This window comes from Leucopleurus acutus, assembly GCF_964270905.1.
Source record: "Leucopleurus acutus genome assembly, chromosome: 16".
NCBI lineage: Eukaryota > Metazoa > Chordata > Mammalia > Artiodactyla > Delphinidae > Leucopleurus > Leucopleurus acutus.
The window spans coordinates 42,226,878-42,238,498 of record NC_139158.1 but is presented as its reverse complement, the minus strand read 5'-3'; positions in this window follow the sequence as shown (position 1 = coordinate 42,238,498).

Sequence of the window (11,621 nt, the reverse complement as noted above, 5' to 3'; positions counted from 1 at the left end):
ATTGTTTCAAGTATAGTTTTATTATTCCTAATATATTTTTTGTCTTTCTAATTTTATTTTGTTATTTATTCTTTGATATTGTACTGCTCCTTTTTTTTTTCTTTCTTCCTTTTTTTTTCTTTTAACTTTGCCATGAAGTTTGCAGGATCTTGGTTCCCAGCCCAGAGGTCAGGCCTGAGCTCCTGTGGTGGGAGCCAGGAGTCCAAACTGCTGGACTAACAGAGAACCTCAGACCCCCAAGGGAATATCAATTGGAGTGAGGCCTCCTGGAGGTCCTCATCTCAGCACCAAGACCTGGCTCTATCCAACTGCCTGCAAACTCCAGTGCTGGACGTCTCAGGCCAAGCAACCTGTAAGACAGGAATACAGCAGCACCCATCAAAAAAAAAAAAAAAAAAAGAAACGACAAAAAAATATGTTACAGACGAAGGAGCAAGGTAAAAACCTACAAGACCAAATAAATGAAGACGAAATAGGCAACCTACCTGAAGAAGAATTCAGAGTAATGATAGTGAAGATGATCCAAAATCTCAGAAACAGAATGGAGAAAATACAAGAAACTTTTAACAAGGATCTAGAAGAACTAAAGAACAAACAAACAGTGATGAACAACACAATTACTGAAATTAAAAATACTCTAGAAGGAATCAATAGCAGAATAACTGAGGCAGAAGAACGGATAAGTGACCTGGAAGATATAATGGTGGAAATAACTGCCAGGGAGCAGAATAAGGAAAAAGGAATGAAAAGAATTGAGGACAGTCTCAGAGACTCTGGGACAACATAAATGCACCAACATTCAAATTATAGGGGTCCCAGAAGAAGAAAAGAAAAAGGGGCTGAGAAGATATTTGAGAAGATTATAGTTGAAAACTTCCCTAACATGGGAAAGGAAAGTCAATCAAGTCCAGGAAGCACAGAGAGTACCATACAGGATAAACTCAAAGAGAAACACACCAGGACACGTATTAATGAAACTATCAAAAATTAAATACCAAGAAAAAATATTAAAAGCATCAAGAGAAAAGCAACAAATAACATACAAGGGAATCCCCATAAGGTTAACAGCTGATCTATCAGCAGAAACTCTGCAAGCCAGAATGGAGTGGCAGGACATATTTAAAGTGAGGAAAGGGAAAAACCTACAACTGAGATTACTCAACCCAGGAAGGATCTCATTCAGATTCGATGGAGAAATTAAAACCTTTACAGATAAGCAAAAGTTAAGAGAATTCAGCACCACCAAACCAGCTTTACAACAAATGCTAAAGGAACTTCTCTAGGCAGGAAACACAAGAGAAGGAAAAGACCTACAATAACAAACCCAAAACAATTAAGAAAATGGTAATAGGAACTTACATATTGATAATTACCTTAAATGTTAATGGATTAAATGCTCCAACCAAAAGATGTAGACTGGCTGAATGGATACAAAAACAAGACCTGTACATACGCTGTCTGCAAGAGACCCACTTCAGACCTAGGGACACATACAGACTGAAAGTGAGGGGATGGAAAAAGATATTCCATGCAAATAGAAATCAGAAGAAAGCTCGAGTAGCAGTTCTCATGTCAGACAAAATAGACTTCAAAATAAAGACTATTACAAGAGACAAAGAAGGACACTACATAATGGTCAAGGGATCAATCCAAAGGAAGATATAACAATTGTAAATACTTATGCACCCAACATACGAGCACCTCAATACAAAAGGCAAATATTAACAGCCACAAATGGGGAAATCGACAGTAACACGATCATGGTAGGGGACTTTAACACTCCACTTTCACCAATGGACAGATTATCCAAAATGAAAATAAATAAGGAAACACAAGCTTTAAATGATACATTAAACAAGATGGACTTAGTTGATATTTATAGGACATTCCATCCAAAAACAACAGAATACACTTTCTTCTCAAGTGCTCTTGGAACATTCTCCAGGATAGATCATATCTTGGGTCACAAATCAAGCCTTGGTAAATTTAAGAAAATTGAAACTGTATAAAGTATCTTTTCTGACCACAACACTATGAGACTAGATATCTATTGCAAATCTGTAAAAAGTACGAACACATACAGGCTAAACAATACACTATTTAATAACCAAGAGATTACTGAAGAAATCAAAGAGGAAATCAAAAAATACCTAGAAACAACTGACAATAAAAACATGATGACCTAAAACCTATGGTATGCAGCAAAAGCAGTTCTAAGAGGGAGGTTTATAGCAATACAGTCCTACTTCAAGAAACAAGAAACATCTCAAATAAACACCCTAACCTTACACCTAAAGCAATTAGAGAAAGAAGAACAAAAAACCCCAAAAGTTAGCAGAAGGAAAGAAATCATAAAGATCAGATCAGAAATAAATGAAAAAGAAATGAAGGAAACAAGAGCAAAGATCAATAAAACTAAAACTGGTTCTCTGAGAAGATAAACAAAATTGATAAGCCATTAGCCAGACTCATCAAAGAAAAAAAGGGAGAAGACTCAAATCAATAGAATTAGAAATGAAAAAGGAGAAGTATCAAGTGACACTGCAGAAATACAAAGATCATGAGAGGTTACTACAAGCAACTATATGCCAATAAAATGGACAACCTGGAAGGAATGGACACATTCTTAGAAAATCACAACCTTCCGAGACTGAACCAGGAAGCAATAGAAAATATTAACAGACCAATCACAAGCACTGAAATTTAAACTGTGATTAAAAATCTTCCAACAAACAAAAGCCCAGGACCAGATGGCTTCACAGGTGAATTCTATCAAACATTTAGAGACGAGCTAACACCTATCCTTCTCAAACTCTTCCAAAATATAGCAGAAGGAGGAACACTCCCAAATTCATTCTATGAGGCCACCATCTCCCTGATACCAAAACCAGACAAAGATGTCACAAAAAAAGAAAACTACAGGCCAATATCACTGATGAACATAGATGCAAAAATCCTCAACAAAATATTAGCAAACAGAATCCAACAGCACATTGAAAGGATCATACACCATGATCAAGTGGGGTTTATCCCAGGAATGCAAGGATTCTTCAAATACGCAAATCAATCAATGTGATACAGCATATTAACAAACTGAAGGATAAAAACCATATGATCATCTCAATAGATGCAGAAAAAGTTTTTGACAAAATTCAACACCCATTTATGATAAAAACTGTCTAGAAGGTAGGCCTAGAGGGAACCTACCTCAACATAGTAAAGGCCATATATGACAAACCCACCGCCAACATCATTCTCAATGGTGAAAAACTGAAACCGTTTTCTCTAAGATCAGGAACAAGACAAGGTTGCCCACATTCACCACTATTATTCAACATAGTTTTGAAAGTTTTAGCCATGGCAATCAGAGAAGAAAAAGAAATAAAAGGAATCCAAATTGGAAAAGAAGAAGTAAAACTGTCACTGTTTGCAGATGACATGATACTATACATAGAGAATCCTAAAGATGCTCTCAGAAAACTACTAGAGCAAATCAATGAATTTGGTAAAGTAGCAGGATACAAAATTAATGCACAGAAATCTCTTGCATTCCTATACACTAATAATGAAAAATCTGAAAGTGAACTTAAGGAAACACTCCCATTTATGATTGCAACAAAAAGAATAAAACACCTAGGAATAAACCTACCTAAGGAGACAAAAGACCTGTATGCAGAAAACTATAAGACACTGATGAAAGAAATTAAAGATGATACAAACAGACGGAGAGATATACTATGTTCTTGGATTGGAAGAATCAACATTGTGAAAATGACTATACTACCCAAAGCAATCTATAGATTCAATGCAATCCCTATCAAACTATCAATGGCATTTTTCACAGAACTAGAACAAAAAATTTCACAATTTGTATGGAAGCACAAAAGACCCTGAATAGCCAAAGCAATCTTGAGAAAGAAAAATGGAGCTGGAGGAATCAGGCTCCTGGACTTCAGACTATACTACAAAGCTACAGTAATCAAGACAGTATGGTACTGGCACAAAAACACAATATAGATCAATGGAATAGGATAGAAAGCCCAGAGATAAACCCAAACACATATGGTCACCTTATCTTTGATAAAGGAGGCAAGCATATACAATGGAGAAAAGACAGCCTCTTCAATAAGTGGTGCTGGGAAAACTGGACAGCTACATGTAAAAGAATGAAATTAGAACTATTCCTAACACCATACTCAAAAATAAACTCAAAATGGATTATAGACGTAAGTGTAAAGTCCAAAACTATAAAACTCTTAGAGGAAAACATAGGCAGAACACTATGACATAAATCACAGCAAGATCCTTTTTGACCCACCTCCTAGAGAAATGGAACTAAAAACAAAAATAAACAAATGGGACCTAATGAAACTTAAAAGCTTTTGCACTGCAAAGGAAACCGAAAACAAGACAAAGAGACAACCCCAAAGAATGGGAGAAAATATTTGGAAATGAAGCAATTGACAAAAGATCAATCTCCAAAATATACAAGCAGCTCATGCAGCTCAATATCAAAAAAACAACAACCTAATCCAAAAATGGGCAGAAGATCTAAAGAGACATTCTTCCAAAGAAGACATACAGATTGCCAACAAACACACAAAAAGATGCTCAACATCACTAATCATTAGAGAAATGCAAATCAAAACTACAATGAGGTGTCACCTCACACTGGTCAGAATGGCCATCATCAAAAAATCTACAAACAATAAATGCTGTAGAGGGCGTGGAGAACAGGGAACCCTCTTGCACTGTTAGTGGGGATGTAAATTGATACAGCCACTATGGAGAACAGTACGGAGGTTCCTTAAAAAACTAAAAATAGAACTACCCTATGACCCAGCAATCCCACTACTGGGCATATACCCTGAGAAAACCGTAATTCAAAAAGAGTCACGTACCACAATATTCATTGCAGCACTATTTACAATACCCAGGACATGGAATCAACCTAAGTGTCCATTGACAGATGAATGGATAAAGAAGATGTGGCACATATATACAATGGACTATTACTCATCCATAAAAAGTAATGAAATTGAGTTATTTGTAGTGAGGTGGATGGACCTAGAGTCTGTCATACAGAGTGAAGTAAGTCAGAAAGAGAAAAATAAATACCGTATGCTAACACATATATATGGAATCTAAAAAAAAAAAGGTTCTGATTAACCTAGGGGCAGGACAGGAATAAAGACGCAGAAGTAGAGAATGGACTTGAGGATACAGGGAGGTGAAGGGTAAGCTGGGACGAAGTGAGAGTGGCATTGACATATATACACTACCAAATGTAAAAAAGATAGCTAGTGGGAAGCAGCCACATAGCACAGGGAGATCAGCTCAGTGCTTTGCGACCACCTAGCGGGGTGGGATAGGGAGGGTGGGAAGGAGATGCAAGAGGGAGGGGATGTGGGGATGTATGCATATAGCTGATTCACTCTGTTATGCAGCAGAAACTAACACAACACTGTTAAACAATTATACTCCAATAAAGATGTTAAAAAAAAATAAAACAGAAACAGACTCACAGGTAACAACAAAGGCATGCTTACCAGTGGGAAGGGGGAAGTGGGGAAGGGCATGCTAGGGGTATGGGAATAAGAGATACAAACTACTATGTATTAAATAGATAAGCAACAAGGATATATTGTACAGCACAGGGAATTACAGCCATTATCTTGGAATAATTTATAATGGAATATAATCTGCAAAATTACTGAATCACTATGCTGTACATCTGAAACATACTATTGTAAACCAACTATATTTTAATTTTTAAAAAAGAAGTTTTATGGATAGCAAAAGTTTCTAAGGGGCTCCTTTCAATGTGACCTCTGACCTCAAAGATTACTTTCTGGCATCTCCGCCCTCTTGTACCCTCCGTTCTCTCTGTTTTCTGGAAGAGAGCCCGTGTGAAGCTGCCCCACAGAGTCACAGAGGGCTCCATTTCACAACCCTTCCAGCTGCATCACCTATTTATTTATAACTTAGACGGAACCCTGTGGAGATCTTCCCCTCAGCTGGCCTAGATTTATACAACCTATGAGCTACAGCTCAGTCTAAAACTGTGACTAAGCTGACAGCAAGCAGAAAAGATCTTTTTGGAGTAGTATCTTCAAGGATGGAGAAGGGTCCAAGCAGCGTGGAAACGAATGTGTTAAATTCACTCTAACTGGATTAAGGGTCTCCTGGCCAGCAAGCATCTTCCCTTTGTCTCAGCAGGCTCCCAGCTGGCAGACAGGCTCACAGTTTGCTTTCAAATATCTTGGCCTGGCCAAAGGATCTGGTGTTTAAAAGGAAAGAGGCACATGAAGACTTCCCCCGTCTGCAACACTCTGGGCAAAGAATATTCTTTGCCGGGTGATCTTTGGCTGTTGCAACCTGTGAGAATTAACAGTTCAAATAAAGGTCCTTCTCCATTTGAGAACAAGCAATTCATTCAAGCACAGTTTCCTGCTCCAAGCTGAGGTCTTTTGTATTTTTGCATCAGCATTTTCCCTCTCTGTCCATCCCTCCCTCCATCTCTGGGGTGATGGAAGAGGGAAGATAAATTATAGTCAGGGTCCCACTTGCTGCTCTGTTATAGTCTGAATGGTTTAGCCACTAGGCCCCTGATGAGCAGGAGAAGAGCTGAATTCTGAGTTTTGGGAGCATAGCAGATGCTGTCGGTACCCTGCCCATACTCCCTCAGCCAACCCCAGAGGTGGCCTGTGGACTGTTCCCTCACTCACTGAGCTTCCTTCCACTAGGCAGACCATGGAGTGCCAGGGAGTAAACACACCAGGAGTGACCCTCAACCAATGGGAATTAGCGGAAAAACATTCCAGTGTCCTGGCCCCTCAGAGGGCCCTGGGAGAATGGAGCCCTGGGTGACACCGTGGTGACACCCTCACTCATGCATATCGGGCTACTTCGTGCCTAACTGTCATCACGTCCTCACAGGGCTGCTGACATTAGCTCCCAAACAAACCTTCTGAAGTCAAGTCCTCATCTCAGGCTCTGCTTTGGGGGGATCGCAAACTAAGTCAGGCAGCCTGGAGCACTGGCTGCGGCTGCCACGTGCGGGCCAGAGAAGCAGTGGCGGGACAGGCAGCCTTGCCTGTAGCAGCCGCCCGGGCGCTGGGAGTTGTTTACCACGTCCCGTCCCATTTTAATTTGGTTCTTTTTTTTTGTTTTTGCGATACGCGGGCCTCTCACTGTTGTGGCCTCTCCCGTTGCGGAGCACAGGCTCCGGACGCGCAGGCTCAGCGGCCATGGCTCACGGGCCCAGCCGCTCCGCGGCATGTGGGATCTTCCCGGACCGGGGCACGAACCCGTGTCCCCTGTATCGGCAGGCGGACTCTCAACCATTGCGCCACCAGGGAAGCCCTTAAGTTGGTTCTTGCCCCTCGATGACAGACACCACAGTCAGAGCAGGACGGTGTCCAGCAGGGTTCCCGAGTGCCGTGGAGCACAGGGCTCCCACTCAGGAGAGGGGCCAGTGGAAGCTGAGATCCAGGCCTGCCGGGCTCTGCCCACCAGGTCTGAGCCTTGGCAGGGGGCTGGGGCAGCAGAGAAAGGGGGCGTTTTGCTAGTTGGTGCAACCAGTGGGGACACCAGTCATCTCCCCATAGGGGTGGCTTTTCTAATTTGCCCAAAGAGTCTTTAAGTCTAGCAGCCCTGCCCAGTGGAAGATCACAAATTGGGTTGCCAACTGTGGTCTTTTACCTGGTTCCCATCTTCCTGAGGAAGATGCTCTGTGCTGCCCAGGGCGAGGTCCCAGGGCAACTGGAGGCCCTGTTCCGGGAGAACCCTGCCTCGCAAAGGTCACCACCTCCAAGGGAAACTCTGGGACTAAGGTCGCCTCCCACCATCATACCATAAAAACCATTGAAATACAGTGCAGCTGTTCATTTGATTTTCATTAAATTGATTTGTGTAAACTCATATTCACAGGTCACTAAAAAGAAACAACTCGTACAAATTACTGGGCAGTTGCTAGTGAAACTAAACATATGCACACCAGCAATTTCACTCCCAGGCATAGATTCAAGAGAAATGATTGAATATGTCTACAAAACACGTGTTCAGACTGATAGTTCTTCATTTCAAAACCATGGAAATCCATGTTCTTGCCCACGCAGAAATAAGTCAAAAGACCTGAACACCAGGCTCCTCTTCTTCGCCCATTATGGGGGCTCCGTCGCCTGGTGTGTCCTTCGTCTTCTCTGAGCCCAGTGAGTAGGTGACAACCTTTACACCCACAGGGCTGGGTGGCCCATGAAGCTCTCACACTGCAGAAGCGCCTCTGAGCCACAGCCCACGAGCACTGCCCCAGGCCTCATTTGCTCATCTGTGAAATAAAGGAGTCCAATGAGATGATTTCTGCTTTCGACATAGCTTTAGTGTTTTTTGCAAAAAATTGTGTAGTTGTTACAAAAAAAGCTAAACAATACAGGAGGCATAAAGAAGAAGAATAAAGAATCTTACCTCCCAGGGATGACTGCCATGAACAATTAGGTAAATATTCTTTCTGACACTTCTCTACATGGATTGCACACCCCCGTGCCCTCCTCAAAGCCCACCGCCCAGCTTTTAACTCCAGCTGTTGCCACGGCCCCCAGCTGTGCAGGTGTAACCCCACTCCCCCCCACAAGGTGGAGCTCTTGTGCCCATCCTGGTTCAGGGGCTCACTGGAAGCAGAAGGGAGCAAAGACCCCACGGGGCAACCCCTGACCCATGGGGCCCGGATCTGGTGGATAAAAACATCTCTCACTTGTTCTGCAAGAGGACAATTCTGGCTGTCTACACATCTCAGAGGGTCCCAAACAGGACTGAGCACAGGGTGATAGGCTCAACAACTATCCTTGGATTGGCTCTTCCTGTGTCACTCTCCTCCAGCCCCTCCCCTCCTGTGCCTGTGATCACTTTCCACAATAAACTGCCCACTGGTGAGCCCTTATCTCAGGCCGATCTGGGGGGAACCACATACACTAAGACCTCTGTGTGTGTGTGAATGTATATACATTTCAAATAAAGGCTCCATGCTATAACACTATTCTATAACCTGAATTTACACTTTCTGTGTCAGTAGGTATATAGCTATATCCTGATTTCTATTTTGTATTATAGAAAATCATGTACCATGCTTTACGTAACTCATTAGATGGTTTCTGGGTTTTTGCTGTCTCACGTAGGACTCCACCCTCGAATGAAAATAAGCTGGATAATTTCTGAAGTCTTGGCCAGTAGGAACTAATAAGCCTTGAAAATGCCACTCTGATTGGTAGCCGGAAATGTCATTTCTATCTCACCAGTTAAGAGCTTCCTCTGATCCTTGCCTGGTGTCTAGTCTCAGCCTGACCCCATGGGGTGCTCTGGAGGGTGAGTTGCACTACAGAGTTTACATCCCTACAGGCACATGTGAACCCTTAAGAAACAGTCACTGGACACTGGCTGCCCATGGAGTGGACTCATACCCCCTCGCCCGCCCCTAGCTTTCCTGCGTCTCATCAAATTTCAAGGTAACGATGGACCTTTTCATTTGTCCATGTCTAGGTTGAATTAAAAGTGTCTGGCAGCCTCGGTAAGGGCTGGACCAAGTCTGTCTCAGCGCTGATATGGCTGGGAGACAGAAGGCAGCTAGGATGCAGCCCAGCTTTAGGCAAGCAGTGTGGGTTTTAGGGTTGGAGAGAAGTGGGTTGGAATTCTGGCTAACTCACCTGAGCCTCGGCTTTCTCATCAGTAAAATGGGAAAGCAATGCCTCCATCACAGGGTCTTTATGGGGACTAAATGAGGAAGCAGAGCCTGGTGGTTGAGAGTGTAGTAGGTTCTAGGGCCAGACTGCTTGGCTGTACACAGGTATACAACTGCCATCAAGTGCTGTGACTTTGGGAGTGCCTTTTCTCTTGCCTGTGTTGCATTGTCTATCAGAGCACTGGGTATACAGTTAATATGCAATACGTTCTTATCAACTTAAATATTTTTCCAAATTCGGATCAAGAAGGGGGAAAGGCTGTATTTGCTGAAATTACCCATTCAGGACACAAGCCTTATTTGTACATTTGTGTGGATGTTCACGTGCACATCTATTGGGTGCTTAATAGAGGGCGTGAACGTGCACGATCTCTTTCCCTTTCTGATCTACTCCCAGGTAGGGCACAGCCACAGGCTCCTCAGGTGCTTCATGGGATCTGAAGCAGCAGCTGAAGAGCTGGGGTCTCAGTTGACACCACCCCCTTCTGCCCTTCAGCCTGATTCCCCGTCATCTTCGGCTGAGTTCCCACAGAAGCAGACTCTGAGATGAGGCTTTGTGGACAAGTGTTCGGTGTGACGCCATGAAGCATCAGTGGGTTGGGTGCGGGGGGGTGAGGCAGGTGGGTGAAGGCAGCCAGAGAGTAATATCAAGTGCACTGCCACTGTGAGCACCTGGGAGGGTGGGGTAGAGCGTGCATCGGCGTTTTCCCATCCGCAGGGCAAAGAGTTGGGCTATTTTCCCAGAGACTTCCATTTTCCATTATTAAGGGCTTCCCTGGAGGTAATTACTTCCTGGTGCTTCTGGTCTGCTCCTTACTGGCAATGGGGGGCTGCAGCCAGGAAAGTCCCCAGGCGGAGAGTGGCAGCGGCTTTCAGTGAGAAGTCGACAGCTGGTGTGGACAAGGCACAAATAGTGTCTGCTCTATCTGCTAAGGAAAAGAGTGTATGTACAGAAATATTCTAACTACACTCATGCTCTTAGGATGCAGTGTTCTGGTTACGTACTGCTGTGTAACATGCTGAAATTACTGGCTTAATCTCCAACTACCATTTCTGTGGTCAGGAATTCAGGAAGCTGGACACATCTTTCATTCAGTTGCCCTCAGTCAGTGGCTGGAGCTGGCTGAGCAGGTGGACGTCTGGAGCGGCTAGAGATGGGTGGAATTTCCTTCTCTTCCCATGTGGTCTATCTGCCTGGGCTTGTTGGGGTTCCTCACAGCATGGCAGCCTCTGGGCCATTGGGCTGCTGAAGTCTATGAGCTCCAGCTCTCACAGTGGAAGCCGCATGCCTTTCGATGACCTCTCCTTGGAAGTCACTTCCGCTGGACTCTATGGGTACAGGCGTGTTACAAGACAGCTCAGGCTCAAGGGCAAGTGGATTAGACCCCACTTCCTGATTGGGGAGTGGCAAGGTTCTAGAAGAGCATGTAGGGCAGGTAATAGTGAAGTGGCCATTTGGAGAATACAGCTTGCTCTGTATGTGTGTGTGTGTGTGTGTGTGTGTTAGTAAAAGCTGCCGTCTTTCAACACCTATGAAATAAATAGTACCAAGAGAACAGCAAATGAACCTGGGTCAGCACAAATGCCTTGACTAATGAGCTATGCAGAACTGTCCAAGTTTGGTGCATGTCCGAGGCTGCCCACGTGAAGCCACTGCCCCGAGCTGTCAGTGGAGCTGTTATGCTTCTCAGCCAGCTGGAGTGTGTGTGTGTGCTTGTGTACATGCATGTGCATTCTTAGATGAGGCGGTATTGGCTAATGATTATCAGCAACTGCAGAAATGAAGGAAATCAGTGACACAACAAAAACTCTAATTGCTTGGCAACAGTTTTTAGGCCTCATTAGGTAGATTTGTAACAGCTTCAAGAGAAATAAACTCCTGTGTCAT